Genomic DNA, 23,457 nt, shown 5'->3' with positions numbered 1-23,457 from the left:
TGCCAATATTATTCTCCTTTATACGTGGAGTAGCAGTATCTACAGCTTAAAAGACATCTGGCTTATTTGTTCCTCTCAAAACTTTAGCATTGATCAGTATTTTTTTTTAAATGTCTTACATGACATTAAGAAAAAAATAAAAATAATTCAACGCTACAACACACACACACAACCTTTTACTACATGTAAGGCAGACTCTATTCCCTTCATTTTAGCATAGAGGAAAGTAAATGGAATAAAGTAATAACTAACCCACAGCTAAACTATTTTTCCCCATGGAACATGTAGAAAAAAGGCACTTGATTTCATCTACAAAGAAACAGTCATATTTTTATATGATTTCTGCCTTATTGTACTAGTTGAGACATTTCAAATCATGAAATTTCTAGAACCTGTTGGCAAAATATACATACAAATACATTTCTTGTGCTAGAAAGAATAATTTTAAATAAAGATTCATGTTACATATTAAGTGCAACTTTTATTGTTGAAAAATATAATTTAATATTTAAAAACAAGGACATTTTCAGGTTAAAAATATTACAGAAAATATCAAAAGTACAGTACTTTCCTTTTAAGGATATATATTTCCAAAACCAAATTAAAAGGTGTCTTTTAAAAGGAAATAGAGTAACTAACCAAAAATTATACTTTTAGATTGCAGTTCTACTATCTCCTTTTAAATACTTGCCCCTTTTTCTTCCAGAATAATTAATGTTCCTTATAGGCCTTCAAAATGAACATCATTTGTACTTGTGGAAATGCATATATATTTTTGCAAAAGATAAATGTTGAAGAAAACATAAGTATATTCATCCAAATGTTGTAGACTGTTTTTAACTGAACATTTAAAAACTTTACAGATTTTAAGTTTATGGAAAAATTGTGAAGAAGAGAAAGTTTACATACGTACACACCCAGTTTTTCCTGTAATAATATTTCTATTATTATGGTATGTTTGTCTCAACCAATGAACAAATACTGATATATAATTCTAAGGGAGGGCAAATGTTTTATTTAGATTTCCTTTTGACAATATTATCTTTCTGTTTCAGGATCCCAGGGAGAATCCCACATTCTGCTTATTTACCACGTCTCTTTAGGTTCCTCTTGGCTGTGACAGTTTCTCAGAGTTTTCCTGCTTTTGATGACTTGGACAATTGTGATGACCTGGGGATTACTTATATAAGGCATTTTTTTGTTTTTCTTGGATTTTCCTCAATTGTAATATTTGTGAAATTTTTATCAGGAGCAGGTATTTGATTTTATCAAATGCTTTCTTTTCATAGATATCATCCTATGATTTTTCTCATTTAACATTGATATGGTAGATTACTTGATAGAGTCTGAATGTTTAAACTGCTTTGCATAATTGGAACAAATCCCATTTGGGCTTATATAATTTGCTTTATATATCTTTGGGTTTATTGAGGAATATTGCATTTATTTTCTGAGAGATATTGGTTTACACTTTTTCTTTGTGGTAATATTTTTGTATGTTTTTATTAACTAGGCAAAGATAGCCTCACAGAATGAGTTAGTGTTGGCTCGTCTGTTTTATTTTATTGAAGGAACTGTAGAAAATGAATATTATTTTTCCTTAAATCTTTCATGAAATTTACCAGTGATATCATCTGAGTGATTTGCCTTCTTTTTGAAAATTTCACAATTATAAATGGAATTTCTTTCTAGATAAAGGGCCATTAATGTTATCTAAATGCCCTTTGTGAGCTTTAGTAGATATGTCATTCAAAGTATTTGGTCCATTTCATCTAAGTTTTCAAATTTGAATGCATAGAGTTATCTACCTTTATCTATCCTTATTATTCTTGTAATAAATATCTGTAGTGAATATGCATTTTTCATATTTGATATATGTACTTTGTTTTCTATATTTTTCTTAGTCTGGCTAGAGAGTTATCAATTTTATTTATGTTAAAAAACAAAATTTGCTTCTATTCATTTTCTTTACTTTTTCTCAGTTTTTCTGAGTTCTTTCTTATTTTATGTTTCTTTTTTTATATTTTGGGTTTAATATGGTCTTAAGATTTCAAATGCAAAGTTTAGGTGATTGATTTTATACATTTCTTCCTTTTTGATACATTTAAGAAAACTGTACATTAGTAAGCAAGTACAAACATATGTCTTGATAAACTGCTCTCTTACTGCATTTTAGGTTCAGAAGAAGCACGTGCTTTACATTGGAGCTGTGCCTATAAGATGGAAGATCCACTCTCTGGACACTGAATTTATAAAATAAGGTAGACTGAATAATGATTCCCCAAATGTCCGCATCTTAATATGCTGCCAATATATGGCCAAAGAGATTTTGTAGATGTGTTAAGTAAATGATCTTGAGTCTGGGATCTTATTTTCGCTTATCCAGGGAGCTAAAAAGAAGTCTTTTTAAAGAGAATAGCAAAAGAGGTGATGACTGAGGGACAGATTAAATTCAATGCTATCAAGATAAATCTAGTGGTCATAAGCCAGAGAACACAGGACATCACTAAAGGCTGGCCAACACCTTCCCCAGAGCCTCCTGGGGAAACCAGCCCTGAAGACACTTTGGATTTAACCCAATGAAACTGATTTCTGCCTTCCTTCTCGAGAACTAGAAGAGTTAATTTGTGCTCTTTTAAAACATATTAATTGTGGTAATTTGTTATGGCAGCAACAGGAAAATAAGGCATATGTGAAAAATAGTGTGACGCCTTGCACAGTGGAACATACCTGTAATCCCAGTGAATCTGGAGCCTGCAACAGATGGATCACATTTTCAAGGCCATCCTCATTCATTTAGTGAGGTCCTGTCTCAGACATAAAATTAAAATAGGGGCTGAGGATATAGTTCAGAGATAGAGGCACCTGGGTTCAATCTCCAGTACCATAAGACAACCAACCAATGACTGCTCTCCCTTGACCCCTGCAAAACAAACCAAACCAGTGTGCTAAAGGAGTTATGAGATTTCCTGAACCCAGAGGAATATTTCTCCAGCAAATTATTCAGTAGACAGACCAGATTTTGGGGGAGCTTCACTCACAAAGTCAGAAAACAAGTATCTGAATTTGGAGAAATTTTTTAAACAGGACCTATGTGGAGTCTAGTATAATATTTAACAAATGTCATGCTCTTTGCTATGATTCTTAAGCCCATACCCATGACACTCTCTCTCTCTCTCTCTCTCTCTCTCTCTCTCTCTCTCTCTCTCTCACACACACACACACACACACACACACACATACACACACATACATACACACACACAAAGAAGCATAAACTTCTTGTGAATCTTCTTTGTCAGGCGTGTGTAATGCTTTATAGGGATTCATATAGGAATGATACAAACTCTGCCAACTGTTACCACCAACTGCTTTACCATGGGATAAAGGAAAATTTGTAGAAATTATAAATAGAAATATAGAACACAAGGGTGAAGGTCAAGAATTTTCATCTCTTTAATAAAAAAGTCAAAGTCACAGCATTGTTGATTATTTTGTTGTACACTAGCCTGCCTTTCCTTGAATATTTTCCCCAATGTAGGTGAGAAAAATAAAGTTATTCTTTGCTCTGATTTCCTCAGGAAAATAAATAAGCTTACTTCCTTGGAAGTTAATCAGTCATATTTCCTATAAATGATCAAAAGCCTTGTAAATTACCTGTAATGCCATAGCTTTAAGAAAGTGACAACAGATGTTAAAATGCCTTTCAAAGGCTATATACTTTCATTCTGTGGCCTCTGCTCATTTGTAGTGTTCGTATTTTAAACATAATTACATTATGTACTTCACATACAGTATTTCAAACAACAGTATCTGCACATCAATTCATCCAATCTGATATATAGTGTTTTTTATTAATATCAGGCATTCTTTAAGGATGACTAGTGCCTCCATGGAATAAAATAAAGATCAGGCAAGTGTGGGATTAAAGTGGAGGCCCCAGGAAGGTTACATTCTGTTCTCTGTGCGTTTATTCTCCATAGGGTGCATGACTCCCTAAGAGGAAAACAAATACCTTCTGGAGTAGAAAGGATTTCCTTGAAATGAAATGCTTATAATAACAAATTGTGTTTGTTTTTACCATCACATCTTCTTGACATGCAGAAGAGTTTTATTTCTTCATTGCATTTTGGAGATAAGCTTCTTTTGACGAAAATTTTATTTTGTCACCACATAATATATTTGAATAGAAATATAGAACTCAGAAATAAATAGAAACTAGAATCTATTGAAGGTTTTTGACAACAATTGAAAAAATATGTTGTTTTGATATACTACTTTATTTAGTAAATTAAGTGGATCTTTAAATAAATATGACAGCATTATAAATGCTGCTATTGCTTTTTGTTGTTGAGCACTATAGATTATACTACAGTTCTCAAAGTCATTCTTGTCACCATTCTCATTGGTAGCACTGAATTAAACACCATCTCTATCTTGTTATACCTTAATATATTTTTAACATTGAAATATTTTTCTCTGTCACCAAAACCTAAACTCTCTTCTGCATTCACTGTCAGTATTATAAGTTCACTTATGTACCTAAGGAGGAACACTATGATTGGAAGTGCATTTTTATTGTAGTTTAGGTTTTTTTTTTCATTTTTTATTGAGTTTGTCTACAAGAATATTAATTTAAATGCTTCATTTTTTAAGTTGTTTTATGTGATTTTACTCTGCATCTATGTATCTTGTATCTGAAGTACACTTATTTTTAGATATTTTAATCATAGGTTATTATGTGCTAATGTTTTGGTCTTTGTGTATCTTCAAAAATCATTATTTTATCCTTATTCATGAAAGGTAGAGTAGTTGAATCTAATATTCTGAATTAACCATTATTTTCTTCTTTGCTTCAAAATGTTGACTTTGATTATCTTCTGGTCTAAGCAATTGAAAAGTTAAGCAATTTATCCTTTATTCATATTCATTGTCTTCTGTATCTTTATTTTTGATATTCTTAAGTTTCTCTGGGATTTCTTTGTGCAAGAAGACATTTATGTTTATCCTATGACAATTTGTTTAAAATTTGAAGGCCTGTGTTCTTTCTGTAGTTCTGGAAACTTCTGAGAAATATTCTTTCCTAAAATTACATCTATTTTATTCCTTTCTCTTATTTCTAGAACTATTGAATTTTGATCACTATTGAGAACTCTGAGACTTTTTAATATCTAATTTTACTTTTACTCTTTCATACACACATATATTTTATTTTATTTATTGAATTCTGGTAGTGTTTTTAATATTATCCCTTAATTTGTTATCCTCACATTGAACATTTCTAATGGAGATTTTTATCCCATTTAATTTCTTACTTAATTTGTGCAATTTGAAATGAATTATTTCTCCATTTATCTTTGGTCTCCTTAAGTTGCCCAGGTTGCTCCTTATGAACCTCCTTTATTAGCCTCCAGAATAGCATGGATTACAATAGGCATGTACCAAAATGCCCACCAATAATGAATTTTTTAATCATATATTTTATTACATTTATGAAAATTCTTATTTTATTTGTTTTAAATTCCTTGAATGGAGGTTTTACATTCATTTTTAAAATTTCCTATTTTAAAAAAATGCTTGGCCTCGCCATGGAATTGTTTTTATTCTAGCCATTTTTTAATCTAATCCCACTTAGCTTCTTCTACTTAACTATTACCTCTAATTTTTGTTGTAATAAATACTACCATCTCCACAAATGTTCTCCTAACCTCCTATATTAAGCAACATGATCTCTCTCTTTGACAGCTGCAAATTTTTTAAAAGTACTTCATTTTTGCTGTATAATTATTCAAATATTTGTTTTGTGAAGAAACTTAAATATTCCTTAACTACATTTTCTCAAAAGTATAAAAAACTGTGATACATGTTCTTTGTAAAAATGGCTCACATTTATTCAAAAATATTCATTATAAGCTCAGACCTTTAAGCTTTTTTAAATTCTAGCTATGGCTTTGGATGGGTATTATGATCATTCTTAATTACTTTAAACACCTACCTAGCAAGTAGTGACCTTCATTCATTCTTTAAGTTTCAATATATTCTGTACATATATTTTTTAAGTCCTTGATTACAAGAGACTTTCAGTTTAATGAGCCTTTGCAAACTTTCAGGGAAAATGTAGACTTGAACACTTTAATTAATCCATCTTTCAGATCACTCTAATATGACCAATAAAATATAAAACTGCCAGAGATATTTCTGTTGTTATGTAGAAGAGGAGTCATTTATACAATTAAATCTTAAGGATGCTTTCAGTGATTTCTTGTAGATAAGACTTGATTGAATGAAGACTAAAATATCTTTCCTGAATTTAGGAGGGAGATACTGGAAAATGTCTACCATCTCACCTTATTTGGAGGGAAAGGGCTTGAGGCAGTGATTGTCTTCAGGGCTTCAAAAAACATATGATTTTATGAGCATGGCACTGATGGTTGAAAGCAGCAACATTGGATGTCCTAATCTTTCAAGCTGTGACCAGGACTACCAGAATGGAAATTACGTATTAGTGCTACTTTCGGATGAGGCTGGCAAAGACACAAAGAAGTCAGGGAAAACTTCATAGTAGGAACCCATACACATAAAAAAAGGAAATTGAGATTCAGATAGAAAGCTTCAACAAACACATGCAAAAATAACCTGATTTTTAGCATTTATTTGTGTTAATCATGTACCAGACACTTTAGTAAATAATATGTTCATAGAGAGGCATTCACTGACTAGAAAATAATTGTACTTCAACTTTATTATGTCTGCATAGAAAATGCTACATCCAGGATAGTGTTTGCCTCACATGCACAAGACTCTGGGTTCAAAACCCAACACCACCCAAAAGAAAAAGAAAAAAAAAAAAAAGAAAAGAAAATGCTACATCCAATCAAACAAATAAAAATTAAAATACAAATGCAAAATTATAGCCCAGTCAGTAGAATAAACTCTTAGAAATCTAAATAAAACTGTAAGCTCAACTGTCTATTTTTATAATGTGATTCCAAACAATAGAATATTTATTTAGCAGATTTCCACAACAACACTTGAGAAGTGAAAAAGTGACCTTCAAGGACATGCATGGATGATACAATACAGAAATCAAAATTTGTTTTTATATATAAAAAAAGAATTCAATTTTGAAGCTTGCAAACTTGCGAGTGAGGTAAATGTGCTTCTGAAAAAAAAATAAAGAGGTTGGAAAAGAAATTCTAATTAGTAGAGAATTACCATCAGGTTTTAGAGTAGATATGTTAAATATCAATGATAAAATAACCTAGCATTGAAATAATAATAATTAGCATAACATTGTAATAATAATTATATAGCATTGAAATAAGCTTCCTGTGTTCAATACTTCCTGAAATATCTTTTACATATACATAGTCTCTAATTAATAGTATGTTGGGCAATTGACAGGACTAGATGGTATTCAGCATGAGAACAAGAATTATAGAATGGGAGGGAAAGCACAGAACAAATTAAGAGGAGCGTTAATGGATGGAGGGTGGGGGTGGTGGCTCAGTGGTAGAGCTCTTGCCTGGCAAATGTGAGGCACAGGGTTCAGTCCTCAGCAACATGTAATGAATAAATAAATAGATATATAAATAATAAATAAATAAAGTCATAAAAATATTTTAAAAATTAATGGATGGAATATAAAGCCTGTGTGTGTGTGTGTGTGTGTGTGTGTGTGTGTGTGTGTGTGTGTGACAAAGAGAAGGGAATATAGAGAAGATTCAATAAATTATCAAATCATGAAGAACAAAGTTGGGATTGCCAGAGCCCTTACTCCAGTACCTTACTCTAGTTCCAAAATATTTTCTTCTTTATTTTACACTGTCCTCTCCTTTTAAGTCAAATGCTACATCAATTATGTAACTGGAAGTGTCATGTCAGAGATGACTTCAAATTATATCAATGCTTTATTTATAAGCTAAAAGCAACCTCTTCCTTCTCTTGATTTCCATAAATTGTATTTGTAAGTATATTATGAAGTTAACTTCCTTATGCACACAATTTATATTCATAAATTACATTGACTAAGAGACATTATGGTAAACATTTGCTATATATATTTTTAAAAGTAATTGATAAAAAGAGAATACATTATTTCATTCAAAAGTGAGAAGTTTAAAGACCATTTCACTATACTTAATGTTAAATAGTATGAAAACTCTTATTACTAGATAAGGTAATGAGTGGCTCAATAGTATGATATATAGAAGATTATTATGATTAATTCATTAAACCTTTTTTTTTCCAAACATGCAATTATTCTCAATAAAAGCATGTAGATTTTATAGCAGAAACTTTAAGACCCTCTTCTTCACATAAGGAACCACCTTCCACCATTCCATGATCATGTAGAGGGTCTAAGATAAAACTTGAAGAGTACAGCAGCCTTCTGAGAGCAGTAAGTACACATGGACAGATTTGCAATATGCAGGTAAATGAAATGGCAGAAAATACAAATGTTTTAACTTTAATATTGGAAATTTTTTTGTTCTTAGTAGAGACATTAGGGATATTTTAAATTCCTCCTATATCTACCAATTCTGTTATAAATTGAGCAATTCTAGACTTTCCAGGTATTCTTTGAATTTATAATTAGAAATTGGTATTATTTTCAAATATGTTCAAAGCTGTGCTTTCTGGATGATAAGGTATGTATTCATCAGTTGGGTTGCCTTATCAAGACACTAAATCCAGGTGGCTACAGCATCAGAAGAGTAGTTTTCATAGTTCTGAGGTCTGAAGGTCTGAGAGCAGATTCCAACATGGGTCCTTCTGGCAAGGGTTCTCCTACTTTCTTGCAGATGACTATTTCTTAAGTGGCACCCCCTTTCTCCACTGAAAAGTCTTCACTGGGCTTCTCCAGAAATCTTCACCCAGACTGATTTTAGGACTGTCAGCAAAAGAGTCTCTGCAAAAGAGTTCAATGTAGATAAACTTCCTGTTTTCTTGTTGCCCTGTTTTACTTGGCCACTGGCCGAGAAGATACCAGCACTCCAGGTGCTGGACACCCCCTTACTAGTTTTTCACAAAAATATCCAGTATAATACTTTGTTGAAATGTGCAAACAAGGCCTCTGGTCTTGAGTTGGGCTTCACAGAGATGTCTACATTTTTAAGATAAGTTACCAATTGGACTCCGTGGTAACAACTGGCAGGAGGAGGAAAGAGAGGGGAGAAGAAGCTCCCCACGTCTTAGGTGTTGTCCTTGAAGAGTGAACTTGCCCAGAACTGTGAAAGAAAAAGCTGCTTTTATGTGAACTTCTGCAGATTGTGAACTTCTGAGCCCTTCCCCTTCCATGCTGGGTATAAAACTCTGAAACTCCCTGAACTTGGGGTTCAGGGGGTTAATTGATTACAGCAAAAGCTGTGACCTCTGAACCTGGATGCAGCCAAATAAAACTATTTCCTGCTATCTTTGGTGCCTTGCCTTGTTTTTCCCTACAATATTTCCTCAGATTGACCTAATATGTAAACCCAAGAGAGGGGCTCTGGTCTCCCCTCCTTTTGAAAGTATACTAAACTTCTCCTGAGCTGCCTTTCTCATTACCTCATCAAAACCTAAACACATCCCAAAAGCCTTAGCTCCATATATTATCACATTGGGGATTAGGTCTTCAACATATGAGTTTTGAGGGAACAGAGTATTCAGTTTGTAACAAAGTAATTATGATGTTTTAAAATACTATTTTTTTGTTTGTTTGTTTGTTTATTTGTCTACAGTATTTCTGAACATGCATTAACTCATTAAGTAATCTTAACAGCTGTTTGAGATAGACTCTCAACAGTATCCACATTTTCCAGTGGATGAAATTTAAAATGAAGAGACTCTAAATAACGTACCCAAACTTACACAATTACTTAGTTCCCAAACAATTCATATCCAGATGTTTAACTCTAAACCTTAGGATATTCATCATTATGCTATCTTTTGTCAAAAGTTGATTAGTTGTTCCAGTTAGGCCTATTTTATATTCAAGTATTATTTATCAAAGGGATTGTGATTGACAGGAAAGAACCCTAAATTTGCAGTCAGAAAATTTAGTTTAATGAAGTGACTCTTAATCCTTCCCTTAATTTACTAATCACCTATAGAATTTTAAGTATACATGGTAATCCCTAGATATCACCCTCAGAGATTCTGATTTAATCAGCCAACAATAGGGCTTGGGCACAATTATATACAAGGAGCATGGCAGGTGATTTGAATGGGCTGATGGGATTTGGGAACAGTAGAGAAGCAGAGAGAAGAACCACAGAGATAATTTCTTGGCTCACCTAATTAGCAGAGTTAAGATCTTGGAAACCATCCAATTCCTGTTCTACATAATGGAATCAAATATGTCTTTCTACTTCATTTGGGTAATAAATAAAAGTAGTAATACATAGGTGAAGCATTTGTCAATTATTATATATATGCAAATAAGTTATTATTCTTATGTTTCTTCCTGCTTCCTTTATTATAAAATGTCAGTGTTGCTTGCCATTATATAATTCTAAAAGAACAAAATACATGTGTCAAAACATTGTCAAAGAATATCAATATTAAACTGAAATAAGGTGAATTTTATTAACATAAAACATTTTGCTGTACATACTAGCCACCAATATTGCAGTAGCACTTTCTGTGGTTACACTTTTGCGATCTTTGCCTTGGCATTTTGTATGAAAGAAAATATTTGTCTTGCAAGTTTGAAACTTTCCATATATAAAATACACTAAAATAATGGGAACTTAATATATAGTAAATGAACTTTGTAGTTATTTATTTCCTGTGAATATGTAAGACCAATTCTAGATGTCTCTGAAAATCTCAGTGTAGTAGTGATTAACTTATACACACTTTCTTTTTTGTCAATGATTGACAAGTAAGGAACACTGGAGAAAATTATAAAGGGATAATATCTTTTTAATGAATCTTAAAGTGGCATTACTCTTAAAGAGTGGGTGTTTCTTTTATGTTATAACCAATTCACTGATTTACTTTTAGCACTTTCATTCTCTTCTCTAATTTAGGTTTAAGGTAATTGATAAGTAAGTTTTTAATAGATAAAATGAAAAAGTTTTAAATAGAGAAAATCAACATTAAAATCTTTCTTGTTCCTTGATCCTCTAAAGAATCTTTCCCTAATTTTTGAGTGAAAACAAATAATTTCCATTAATGAGGTAATAAATATTTTTAATTATACATATATAATTAAGTATAAATCTACTAGAAATTCTATAGGGCTAACTAAGTTCAAATTAAGTTTAATGGTCATTTATTTTCTTTCTAAATTTAAGATTAAATGATATGCAAATTCCAGAAATATTGAGAAACCACCATTATAATTGATAAAACTGGCTTTATTTGAATATAAAATGTGCAGATATAAAAGTATCCATGTTACCTCCTCAAGTAGGACAAACTATATGTCATGTGTAATGTAGAATCAAACAACTCAAATTATTTTATATTTTGAGTAGAACAATTTACACTTCTGAACTATTTTTTTCCCCAAATTGTATTAGCAGCAATATAGGAACTACCAACCCCATAGCCTATACTTGTACTTTTAATGATGTTTGTGCTACTTCATAGCAAAAATTGCCTCCTCTACATCTCATCCTTAGTTCTTTATGTGTTTAAGGCTGGCCTTTAGTTTTAGAGTATAACAATTGTCAATGCTAAATTTTTTTTGGGGGGGGTGCATTTTTCCTTGGACCACAGTGATTTATTTACCTGGGTTACCATAAGAACACTTCTTTAGCAATCTGATGGCTTTTTGAGTTCAAATCTGCAAATGCTCCATTGAATATGTGAAATACATCATACCATGGGCTTATCAGAAATGGCGATTCTGATTTGCTTTCATGAGCAATTCATTGAAGGGTGTTGCAATAGTTGCTTGCTTTGCTTTATAAAATGTGCTGATCATAACATTTTAGATAAGTGCATGAATCATGTTTGACTAAATTGCTGAAAAGCAAAGGGAGATGACAACAAATACATGAGTGTTTTCACAGTGTTAAACTGTTTCCTAAGTAAATCATTCTTACCTGGCAGTATGAGTCTCCTTGGGTTTAAATTATCTACTTACCATAGCATTTTATAGTTTGCAGGGTGCTTGGAAAACCTTAATTTTAACAAAAATAAAACCTAAAATGGAAAAAGAGTATAAAATACATGTAAAATATTATTAGTTAATGAGAGACTCAAGATTAGTACAGAAATATTCTCATATTGTGTTTACTTTTCTGCTTAAATTTAAAACTTCACCCCCAGGTAGTGCATTTTAGAGAACTATATAGCAACATATGTAACAACAACAATGACTGAATCTTCTCTTTAAATTCCTTTGCTTGTTTCTTTTGAAAAGCATACATACAAAGATAAAAGTTTACAAACAAGAGTATTTTTTCATTCATGTTACTATTTGGTTCAGGGAAAATATTACTATTTTCTTTTCCTTCTATAAAAACCATTAACTTTGCTGTACTTTTTGTAAATGGCATGTTTTTAACACATCAATAAAAGTTTATTTAATTTATGTGCTGCAGCTGTCAACTACATGCAAATCCTGTTAGTTCAGTGATATGGAAACCTTTCCCTGAAATCTTGTTAAAAATACCTCTGAGAATTCATATTCATATCCATTTAAGACAGCGGATGAACTGAATCTGCCTAATGTAATTGGGGAAAAGAAATCAATAAGATTCTCTTATCAACTGTCCTCATTGCTTTCTGGTTATTGTTAGCACAGTAAATACAAAGAGAAAAACTATTTCTAGTCTTCAATTTGTTCTATTTATTTTCAAAATTGTATTGCAGTTCTTTTAGAAAGTAAAGGCAAATATTGTATGAATTTTCAACACAGATCTATTGCTTCAAGTGTTAATTGAAGGTGACATTAGACATTTTTGTCCTATATAGCAAAACCTTTAAAAAGGATTTTAGAGATGACATGGTAAAATTCACCTCCCATGTTATACATCACTGGAGGCTAGAGAGAGTCTGTCTTCACTCAAGGCCACTCAGTTAAGAGCAAGTCGAGATCAGAATCGTCCCCTCTACTCTGCCACTTGAATGTTTTTGCTACATTAGGTAGACCTTAAATACATTCAGAAGTATTTTGTCACCCAATAATGATGTTGACTTAGATTAAAAATATTTGTTGATAAAAAACATGGAAATAGCCAAGTATGGTGGCATATGCCTGTAATCCCTGTGACTTGAAAGGCAAAAGGATCATGAGTTCAAAGCCAGCCTCAGCCATTTAGAGAGGCCCTAAGTAACTCAGGGAGATTCAGTATCTAAATAAAATATAAAAAAGGGCTGGGGATGTGGCTCAGTGGCTAAGCGAATGTGGGTTCAATCCCTGTAAAACAATAAAATAAAGTACAATAAATAAAAATGGGGTAATATATAGTTTAATAAGAATATTTTGAAGACACTTAGATTCTAATAATATGAAATTCAATTCAGCATTTAAAATGTAATAAATGGTATTAATAAAGCTGCAGGTAAGAAGTACATTTCTCAGCTACCTGGAAACAGCTTATATAATCTTTAGAGCCAGAGTCAACCATTCAAGAGTCAAAAGGACTCCTCTCAGTAAGGACACAGGTGGGTTAAGTCAGAAGAGCAGGAGAGATATTAAGTATCTGAGTCAAAGACCTAAATATATACTATATGTAGATGCAAACAGAGAAAATAGAATTTATATATTCTAAATTAAACAAAGTATTTCAAAATTTTAATTAGATTATAATTAAAGGAAATATTTGAGTCATAGAGTTGTAATTGCAAACACTTAACCAAAGAAAAAATTAAATTTTAGGCTTTTGAGTAGGATTTGTAAATCAATATTAGGATACTCCATAGTACTATAATTCAGGGTGTCTCTGAAACCAAAACATCACTAATTTAATGAATGTGGATTCAGAATCAATGAAACAATTCTTGGAGCAGGATATGAGACTTATTTGGGGAGGCAGAAAAATAATGTGTTTTTTGTTGTTGTTGTTGTTTGTTTGTTTTTCTGACTGGGCACCCTGATGTGTGCTTGTTCCTCAATTACTCAGGAGGTGAGGCAAAGGATCATTGTAGCCCAATAGTTAAAGGTCAACTTCCACAACCCAGGAAGATCTGGTCAAAAACAAAAACAAAACAAAACAAAACAAAATAGGATCCTTTAAACTAATGTACTTTTGCTCAATTATGATTTTGGTTATAGTGCTGCCCAAAGATATAAAATATAAACTTATGAACATAAATCTGCAAAACGATGTCTTCTGATATAATTTTTGATCATTTTTCCTGATTACCTAAATTATATTTTTATGGTTCTCAAATGAATGCATTTATTTCAAATTATTTAATTTTTACAATATCCTTGAGAAAATAGTATCAAACATTTGATGTTTAAAATAGCTATATTATTTCTATAGATGTAGGTTCATGATATAAAATAGCGTTTTAATTATAATTGGAAAATCTTAAATCCTTTTCTTCTAAATTAAAAGAAAAAGAACTTTTTTTTCTTTATTCTTTTGTTGAGAAGGAACAAAGTACATATAAGTGTTTGCAAACTGGGGAGGCATGCAATGTGGTATACCATCTACTCAGTATTCTTAGTCTTCTATTTTCACTTCAGTTCTAAAATTATAAAGGGATTTATGGTGTACTGCCTTATCTGCTTATCTGAAGGTTATATTCAAATTCCTTGCTTTTCAAAACTCAAGTACACATCAGAAACTCAGAGGCATATCCCATCCATCACCAGTTTTTAACTTAAATACAGGCATCTATTTTTCCTAATGAGATATTCATGGGATCTGCTAAATTCATTTACTGAGTTTTAGATTACATCAAAATATAACAGTAGAATTGAGTCATGCAGATGACTGCATCAAAGAGTAAATGATTTGAAACCAAATACGTTTTACTACTCAATGGATCATGTTTTAAATAGAGAGAAGAATGCCATATCTATAATTTAATTCAATGAGCTTTTAAGTAATGGTGCATGCTGCTATTTGTGGTTCAAGTAATATAGCTACAGAATTCTCATTTGACAGGGTTTGGGACATCATCCCATTTCTGATTGATTTAAGTTTAATGACAGATGGATCCCTCACAAGGAATAAAACATTGAGGGCAGTGGAAATGTTACCTGAGGAAAGAATGTGTCAAAATGCTTTCAAGTAAATTAAATTTGTAAGATGTGAGATTTCTATTCTGGTTTTTTTTTTCTGTAAATGCTATTTTTTGAGGTTTTTAGACATCATCTCATTAGTTTTCAAATAATATTTGAGAGAGAGAGAGAGAGAGAGAGAGAGAGAGAGAGAGAGAGAGAATTTCAGTACCTAAGCAACCTGTTAAGTCCCTGAAAGATTTTGCCTATTTAAAACTCCTTGGTTAGATATGCACAATGAATTGTCCACCTCATTGTGATAAATTATATATTAGAACAATGGACAAATCAATCAGGGAGCAGTGTAAGTGAAACATACAGATTTTGGCAAAGCAGGGTCTGCATGTTTACATTTATCACCTAAACAGAGTGACTTTGATATAGGCATTTGAGAGGCATTTATTAATCATAACTTCATTAAATTTTCTGGAAAATTAATGATTTTTTTGGTCAGAAATACTGCTGATAATATACTGCTGGTGTCCACAACCCTAATCTGCTTTTTGCTACTTAACCTTCTGTGCAATTGTTAAATAACTCCTTCCATGAGATGTCATACTTAAGATTATCACAAAGGCCTTGGTTTGGGGACTAATCAGATTGACTACTTGCTGTAACAGGATGGTGGGTCTTTGTCAAGAAGAATTTGTGTTCGAGTTCATTGACTACACCTCATTTACTAAAAAATGAAGAATTCTACTTCAAGGAGAAATGAATGGTTTTCTTGGAAGTAGTGTCTAGAATAATTAATGTAACAAATTATTACAGTTTTATCATATTCCAGTGATTATGAAAAATTTAGATTGAGTGGCCTACTCAAAATATTCATTCATATTACTCTCTATATCCTTTTTACATTCTATAAATGTAAGAACTTATTATGACACTAACCCTGAGTAAGTCACTCTGTGGGGGAAAATGTAAACTTTTATGTTTTCCATAAGTTCAATTAATTTACAATCTACTTGACTAGGTAAAATTTATTTTCTGGGAAAGACAGAAACTAAGAAAATGCATTGTATGTTAGAAAAAATACTTAGAAATAATTATATGGAACAAAACCTAAAAAAAATAATTAAAACCAATATTTTTGTAATTTTGAAAATAGAGAAAACCTGTGCTTATTTCTTATTTTTTCTTATTATTAAATACATTTAGAAGGTACAATTTGTAATTAGGCTAATAAATTGAAGCTACCTAAGACAATTTACTTTCTGTTGTTGGAAAATAATTACTGAGGTATGTTTTTTAATTCATTTCTGGGTAGAATATTAACATTGTAAATTTGTTTCATTTTTAAATGTTTTTATAAAATTAATAATACCTTCATTTGCTCAAATTACTTAAAGAATGAATGAGTTAATTTCCAAGTTGAAAGTCAGATGTTTTGTGTTGTTTTTTTGTTTTTTTTGCTAATTAAAATCTTATAGGTTAACAAAGGGTTCTCAAGACTCCATGCTGCCAACTTGAGTTCTCAGTCATTTCTGTGTAAAAATGAAGTTAACTCAACCCCAAGACTACTGTTTTCACTGAAGAGAATAAATAAATAAATAAATGCCACTGAAAATCTCTAGAATTCATCAATTCTGAAAGAAAGGGAAAACTTCGTAAGGGCCGAGATCTCTCACTGGATGTTGTCTTTCTCATTCCTTCTCTGATGTCAATTTTCATGAATTCTTTCTTCAATCCCATTTTTTTAAAATATTATACATAGATTTAAACCATAGGAAACTCTTAAAAATATGCTATTACCTCTGAAAATAAGATTTTGCTTTTCTCTTTATAATCATTATAATAAATCTGTATTTATTACGCACATATGTAACTTTGATCTTCAAAGTAAACATATACTTTTAAATAGAATCAGAAGTAGAACCTATCAAAGAGAAAAGACAAAGACGAAAGGAAATAAACAACAGCCCAAAACAAGGGAACTGGAGCAGAAATAAACTTTGTTCAGGTAACTACAGAGGATTCAGGTTAGAGAAAGAGATTTCTAGAGAATGATAGATGAAAGGAGTGTTTTTTTTTTTTTTTTTTTTTTTAAGAAACAAATAATATGAAATGGTAAGAAGTCTCCTGGAAGTGCATTGCTGCTTCAAGTTTACTCTTATAAACTAGTCTTGATGTGGAGAAAGTTGAATACTCCCATGTTCCATCCATATTAAACATGTATCTGGTTCAATTGATTTTAAAGATCAATAGGAAAATATGATTGTATGTTTTCTTCTTTTTTCTAGATTTCTCTTCTTTTAGCAAAGAATCTAAAGCACAGTAAATATCCCACAGTACATTTTTTATTTAATTTTCATTCACTGGAGATTAAAGAGGACCTAAAAATGTAACCTCAATCCATAATTTTATAATGCAAATAACATAAAACCAAATGATAAGACAAATACTATTTGGAAATGGTGGGATGATATCTTGGCACCTAATGGAGAGCTGAATCCTAACTTGATACTATTAATTTAAGAAAAGATAATGTACAAACATTTGTAATAAACCTATTAAAATTTAGGAAGTTTCAAGAATTTTTCAAAGACTCCTTAAGATTTACATTTAATATTAAAATGGCATACATAAAGCAGATTCAACACATCACTTCCAAAAATTCAACCTAAAGTTTACTGATTGAGAATCAGAGAAAGATGTGTTTTCCATTTGGGTGAACTACCTATCATCTTCACCTACAATTCAAATTATCCTATTTGAATCTACCATGATCTGCAATAAGAGTATCAAATCAATCAGGAATTAACTGAATTAAAGGCATTTTCAGCAGAGGGAGACTAAGAAGTTTTGATTCTTAACAAATGTTCATTTTACTTGTTAACATTTAGAAATTGGCTTACTCTCTATACATCACAAGAAAAATAGGAAATGATTAAACATTGTAAACATTTAATTTCCAAGTGTGTGCACTCTTTTACTCCCCCTCCATCAATTTGTGAACAAACACCTATTTAAGCAGAGAAGGAACTTTAGAAATGCTATTTTTAAAACATAAGTACTGTGCTTGCAACATGCATGATACAGTAAAATTAATCATTTTATTTTGAAATATACTTTATTTACTATATATCACGTCACTTTGTCAGTGGTAAAATAACAGTAGAGTTTTTAAAAGGTTAGTTTATGCAAACTATTCTTCATCAAATACATTTAATGTGATCCTGATCTATGGATCAATAAACTCCACATTATTGTTCTTCTTTTCCTAAGGCAGAAAATACACTTTATCTTATCTTCAAGAAGACTGCATAATATTTGTTTTTGGCTCATATCCCTAAAGAACTCTGTTTAGCTTATATTCATTCCATTTGCTTGGTTTGCCTAAGTTGAGAAATCTTCCCCTTCTCAACACAAGTGCTATTTTAAAAATCCCCCTCAGGATGTAGGGAGAGAAAACATCAATTCAGTTTCCTCTCCATGGCTTCTGTGGAGGAGAAAGAAGTCTCTAAGGAATGATGACACCAAACACATGCATTTGCCATCTTCTGTTAAGGCAAGAGGAGGAAGGTGAACTTCATAACATCCATGGAAGTTGGCAGCTGCAAATTAGATACAGAGAACTGGTACCATGGCCAATTACATAGTGTACACGGAGCTCAGGATGGAGCCAGGACTTTACTTCATCAGTGCAGCTACCACGGAACTGAATAGTAGAATTCTCCATTTCATAAACAAGGAAACTAATGCCCAGGGACTGTGTGTGCTTTTTCCCAATTGCTGCAGCAAGCTGGTGGAAATTTTTCAGACAATTTTGAACTTATAAGATAGCAGAACCCATTGTTTTTTTTTTAATTCTATCTATCCAACTATTTAAAATTTTAAAGGCATTTATTTAGCTGGCATCTAATTTAGTCCATTAATTCCCATTTTGGAAATATGTTGGTAAGCTACATTTCTGCCCACATGGAACTTAAATTATGTGACTTGCATTGATAAATACTCATATCACAGCTATTAAATAGCATAGTGAAAAAATAAATAGTTGTGTTTCATATCTGTTTCAACCAGATGGTACATTAAATTATCAGCAGCCACAAACTTATGATCCATTTTCTTCTAGCCCTCAGGCTAGTTGAAAAAAAAAAAAAACTTTTATCACAGATTTTATCTAAGTTTTGAATTCTAAAACTTCTGTTTCTTAAAGAAGTACAGAATTGTCTTGTAGTCAATGCAATGTTAAAACCAATATTTTAACTGAGTTATTGGTAAAGGACTTGATTTCATGCAAGTTTTTTTCCCCCTTATTTGATTTCTCTGCATAGCAAATAAATTGAGGAGTGAGAAATAACATCTTTGGAGGATACTGCATTGCCTGAGGAAAAATAAGAATGCAAATTAAAAGCATGCCTCATTATTTTTTAACTTCACAAATTATGGTGGTGGGCACACATTTCCTGGCCCAACACAATGAAATTTTGGTCAGTGTGAATCAAATGAAGAATCAAAATATCCAAAGCTGCATTTTCAGTTAGGCAATTTGGTATATAAACTTCAAATTATGTAGAAAGAATGATCTCAGAGTTGAAAGCAATAATTTTGCAGTTAATTACTTTAATGTTTAACTTAATTTTCTGTTTTCTTTGTTCCTGAAGATAATTACAATGAATTGTCCTTTGCTGACCCCCACTCAGTTCCCACCCCAAACATATGGAAACAAAGCAAAACAAAGATTCACCACTCTGACAAACAGTGTGATTATAGAGATTCGGGGAACAGAAGCTTGAATTAGCTTCTCACTTTCCATTGGCATGGTATTAGCTCAATGATAATGACCTCAGTTCCGATTCTGTGGGTGGCTTTGTATATTCTGCTCTTGTGTGTTTTCTGAGACACATAAATGCAAGGAATTCTAAGGGTTCCAAAGGAGGACATAGTAACGTATTTATAGCATGAAACTTAGATAAAATGTGAATTTGTGATTGATCCAATGACAAAGAATAATCTATTATCATAGAGAAAAATAGAGATGCTCATAAGAGAACCAGTGCTGTTGCTAGAAATGAGAGTGGAAGAAAAAGTGTAAAAATATTTTTGTGTCAATGGTTTATTTCCTTTAGATGCCCACATTATGTGGGATCAAAATACTTGTTTTATACACTGCTTAGATGTTCTTGGTGTTTTGTAGAAAGAAACAACACTGAGTAGAAAATGAATTAATTCTAAAGAACACCTGATCAAGGATTATTCTCATAATGTTTTTTTTAAAGCAATAATAGCAGTGCTGGGGTTGTAGCTCAATGGTAGAGCACTTGCCTAGCATGTTTGAGGCACTGGGTTTTATTCTAAGCACCATATATAAATAAAATAAAGGTACATTGACAACTAAAAAATATATTTAAAAAAGTAATAATAGCAAAAGACAGTGTGGTGCTAGTCAGGAGCATGATTTTACCCCAAGCATATATTATTTATTTTAATGATCTTTAAACTTCCCAGAAATTAGTGAGTATAGGAAGAGTGAACAATGATCTTTCTCAAATTAGATCATGCACAGTGTTGTGTTCAATTGATTTGCCCAGTTGGACAATAGTATTCCAAATGTAAATATCAGGTGTGGTCTACCAGAAACCTGTCAAGAACATTTGGGTTACCTCTTAACATGGGGCTGATGAAATGTTCAAATAGGAAATCATATTATGGAAGATGTAGTGGAAAATGTATACACATTTTATACAAATTAAGACAAAAATAGAACCTAAGAATAGATGTAGAAACTTGAAAAATATTCTGCTTCTTTCAACAACCCATTACAAATGCTGAGAAATCTAAGTGTTAGACTATGGGGTTCAAATACTAATTTCTCATTTCCTCCTGTGTCATTTTAAATATCCTCCACTTATGCTCTCTGTTCTCTTTAGTTTTGAAATTCTTTTTTTGTACTGCACTTCATTTTCATGTCCTTATCACTGTGCTTTTGCATGAACATACTATTCAACTAGGATCCATATTATTCTGTGAAAATAATTCTAAATTTATAAATATCAAAGTTTGTAATAATTTCATTTTTTCCCATTGTACTTTTCAAAAAAATGGGTTATTTGGTTTTAAGCATCATTTTTGAAATCAGTGTGTATTAATTGGGGCAATATGTGGTACTTCTAATAAAATCCCCAGAAACTCAGTAACTTAAATTTATTTTATGCTAACTTGATAGTTTAGTGCAGGTCCGCTGATTCTCCTGGGAAGTTCTTCCATTCTGGCTTCCAAATATTGCATTTCACCAATCTTCTTTTATATTAGAATATTTTCACACAAAGTTCCATCATTTGGTGCTGCATGTTTTTTATTCACTCATAGCAGTTAAATAGCTGATTTTATAGAAGTGAAAATTAGAATAGTAGTGACTATACACTAGGAAGAGTAGGGGGAAGGACAGAGTTTGTATAACAAGTACCAAACTATGTTGTTACATGGAAGTAGTTAGTTCTAGTCTCTTCCAATGCAGCAGGGTCATTATAGTATATAATAACTTATAAAATATTTTAGGAAGAACTAAAAGAGAAGAGGTCAAAAATCCCCAGTACAAGTGAATAAATGTGTATTCAGAAATGCTAATTATACTGATTTAATCTTTACACATAGTATAAATATACCAAATTTTCATATTGTACTTCATAAATACACCCAATTGTTATGTCAATTAAAATTTAAAAAATATTTTTGAAAAATTTTATAATCCAGTTTCCTTTTGAGAACAATCTCAGAACCTTTAATTTATCAAGAGTTTTATCCATCAGGTCTAGATCTAGATTGTTCCCTCTTCAGAAAGATGACTTATGAACACTAGTAGACATGTCATTGCACATGCATGCAGATGTGCTCCCACATGTGGAAGCGTGCATGCACACACACACACACACACACACACACACATATCAGTTGCACTGGAATAAAATCTCCTTGGAAGAGAAAAAGATGAAAAGTACATAAATTAACTGATCCATCTCATTCTTTTTAATTTTTTTAATTTATTCTAATTTGATATATATGACAGGAGAATGCATTACAATTCATATTACCAGTATAGAACACAATTTTTTTATATCTCTGGTTGTACACAAATTAGAGTTACACAACTTATGTCTTCATACAAGTACTTTGGGTAATGATGTCCATTTCATTCCACCATCTTTCCTACCCCCATGCCACCTCCCTTCCCCTCCCACCACTTTGCCCTATCGAGTGTTCATTAAGTCCTCCAATGCTCCCCCCACCTCACCCCACCCCTGCAACCCCATTGTGAATCCATATCCTTATATCAGATAAAACATTCCGGCATTTGGTTTGGGAGGACTGGTTAACTTCACTTAGCATTATCTTTTCCAACTCCATCAATTTACCTGCAAATGCCATGATTTTATTCTCTTTTATTGCTGAATAATATTCCATTGTTTATATATACCACATTTTTTTATCCATTAATCTACTGAAGGACATCTAGGTTGGTTCCACAATTTAGGTATTGTGAATTGTGCTGCTATAAACACTGAAGTGGTTATGGCCCTGTAGTATGCTGTTTTTAAGTCCTTTGTGTATAGACTGAGGAGTGGGATAGCTGGGTAAAATGGTGGTTCCTTCCCAGTTTTCTAAGGAAGCTCCATACTGCTTTCCATATTTGCAGTCCCAACAGCAATGTATGAGTGTGCCTTTCCTCCTACATCCTTGCCAACACAAATTGTTATTTGTGTTTTTAAGAGCTGCCATTCTGACTGGAGTGGGATGAAATCTTAGTTTTGATTTGCATTTCTCTAATTGTTAGAGATGTGCAACATTTCTCCATGTATTTGTTGATTGATTGTATATCATCTTCTGAGAATTGTCTATTGAGTTCCTTGGCCCATTTATTTACTGGGTTATTTGGTTTTGTTTTGGTGTTCAGATTTTTGAGTTCTTTATATATCCTAGAGATTAGTGCTCTGATGTGCTTGTGGTAAATATTTTCTCCCAAAATGTAGGCTCTCTATTCACCTCACTGGTCGTTTCTTTTGTTGAGAAGAAGTTTTTGAGTTTGAATGCATACCATTTATTGATTCTTGATTTTACATCTTGTGCTATAGGAGTTTTAATAAGGAAGTTGGGGCTTAATTCTACATGATGAAGATTTGGTCTTACATTTTGTTCTATCAGGCACACGGTCTCTGGTTTAATTCCTAGGTCCTTGATCCATTTTGAGTTGAGTTTTGTGCATGGTGAGGGATAGGGGTTTAATTTAATTCTGTTGCATATGGATTTCCAGTTTTCCCTGTTTTACCCTATAGGCTTATAGG

Source organism: Marmota flaviventris, chromosome 5 (genome assembly GCF_047511675.1).
Source record: "Marmota flaviventris isolate mMarFla1 chromosome 5, mMarFla1.hap1, whole genome shotgun sequence".
Taxonomy (NCBI): domain Eukaryota; kingdom Metazoa; phylum Chordata; class Mammalia; order Rodentia; family Sciuridae; genus Marmota; species Marmota flaviventris.
The sequence above is the reverse complement of the archived record's forward strand: the minus strand, read 5'-3'. Positions refer to the sequence as shown.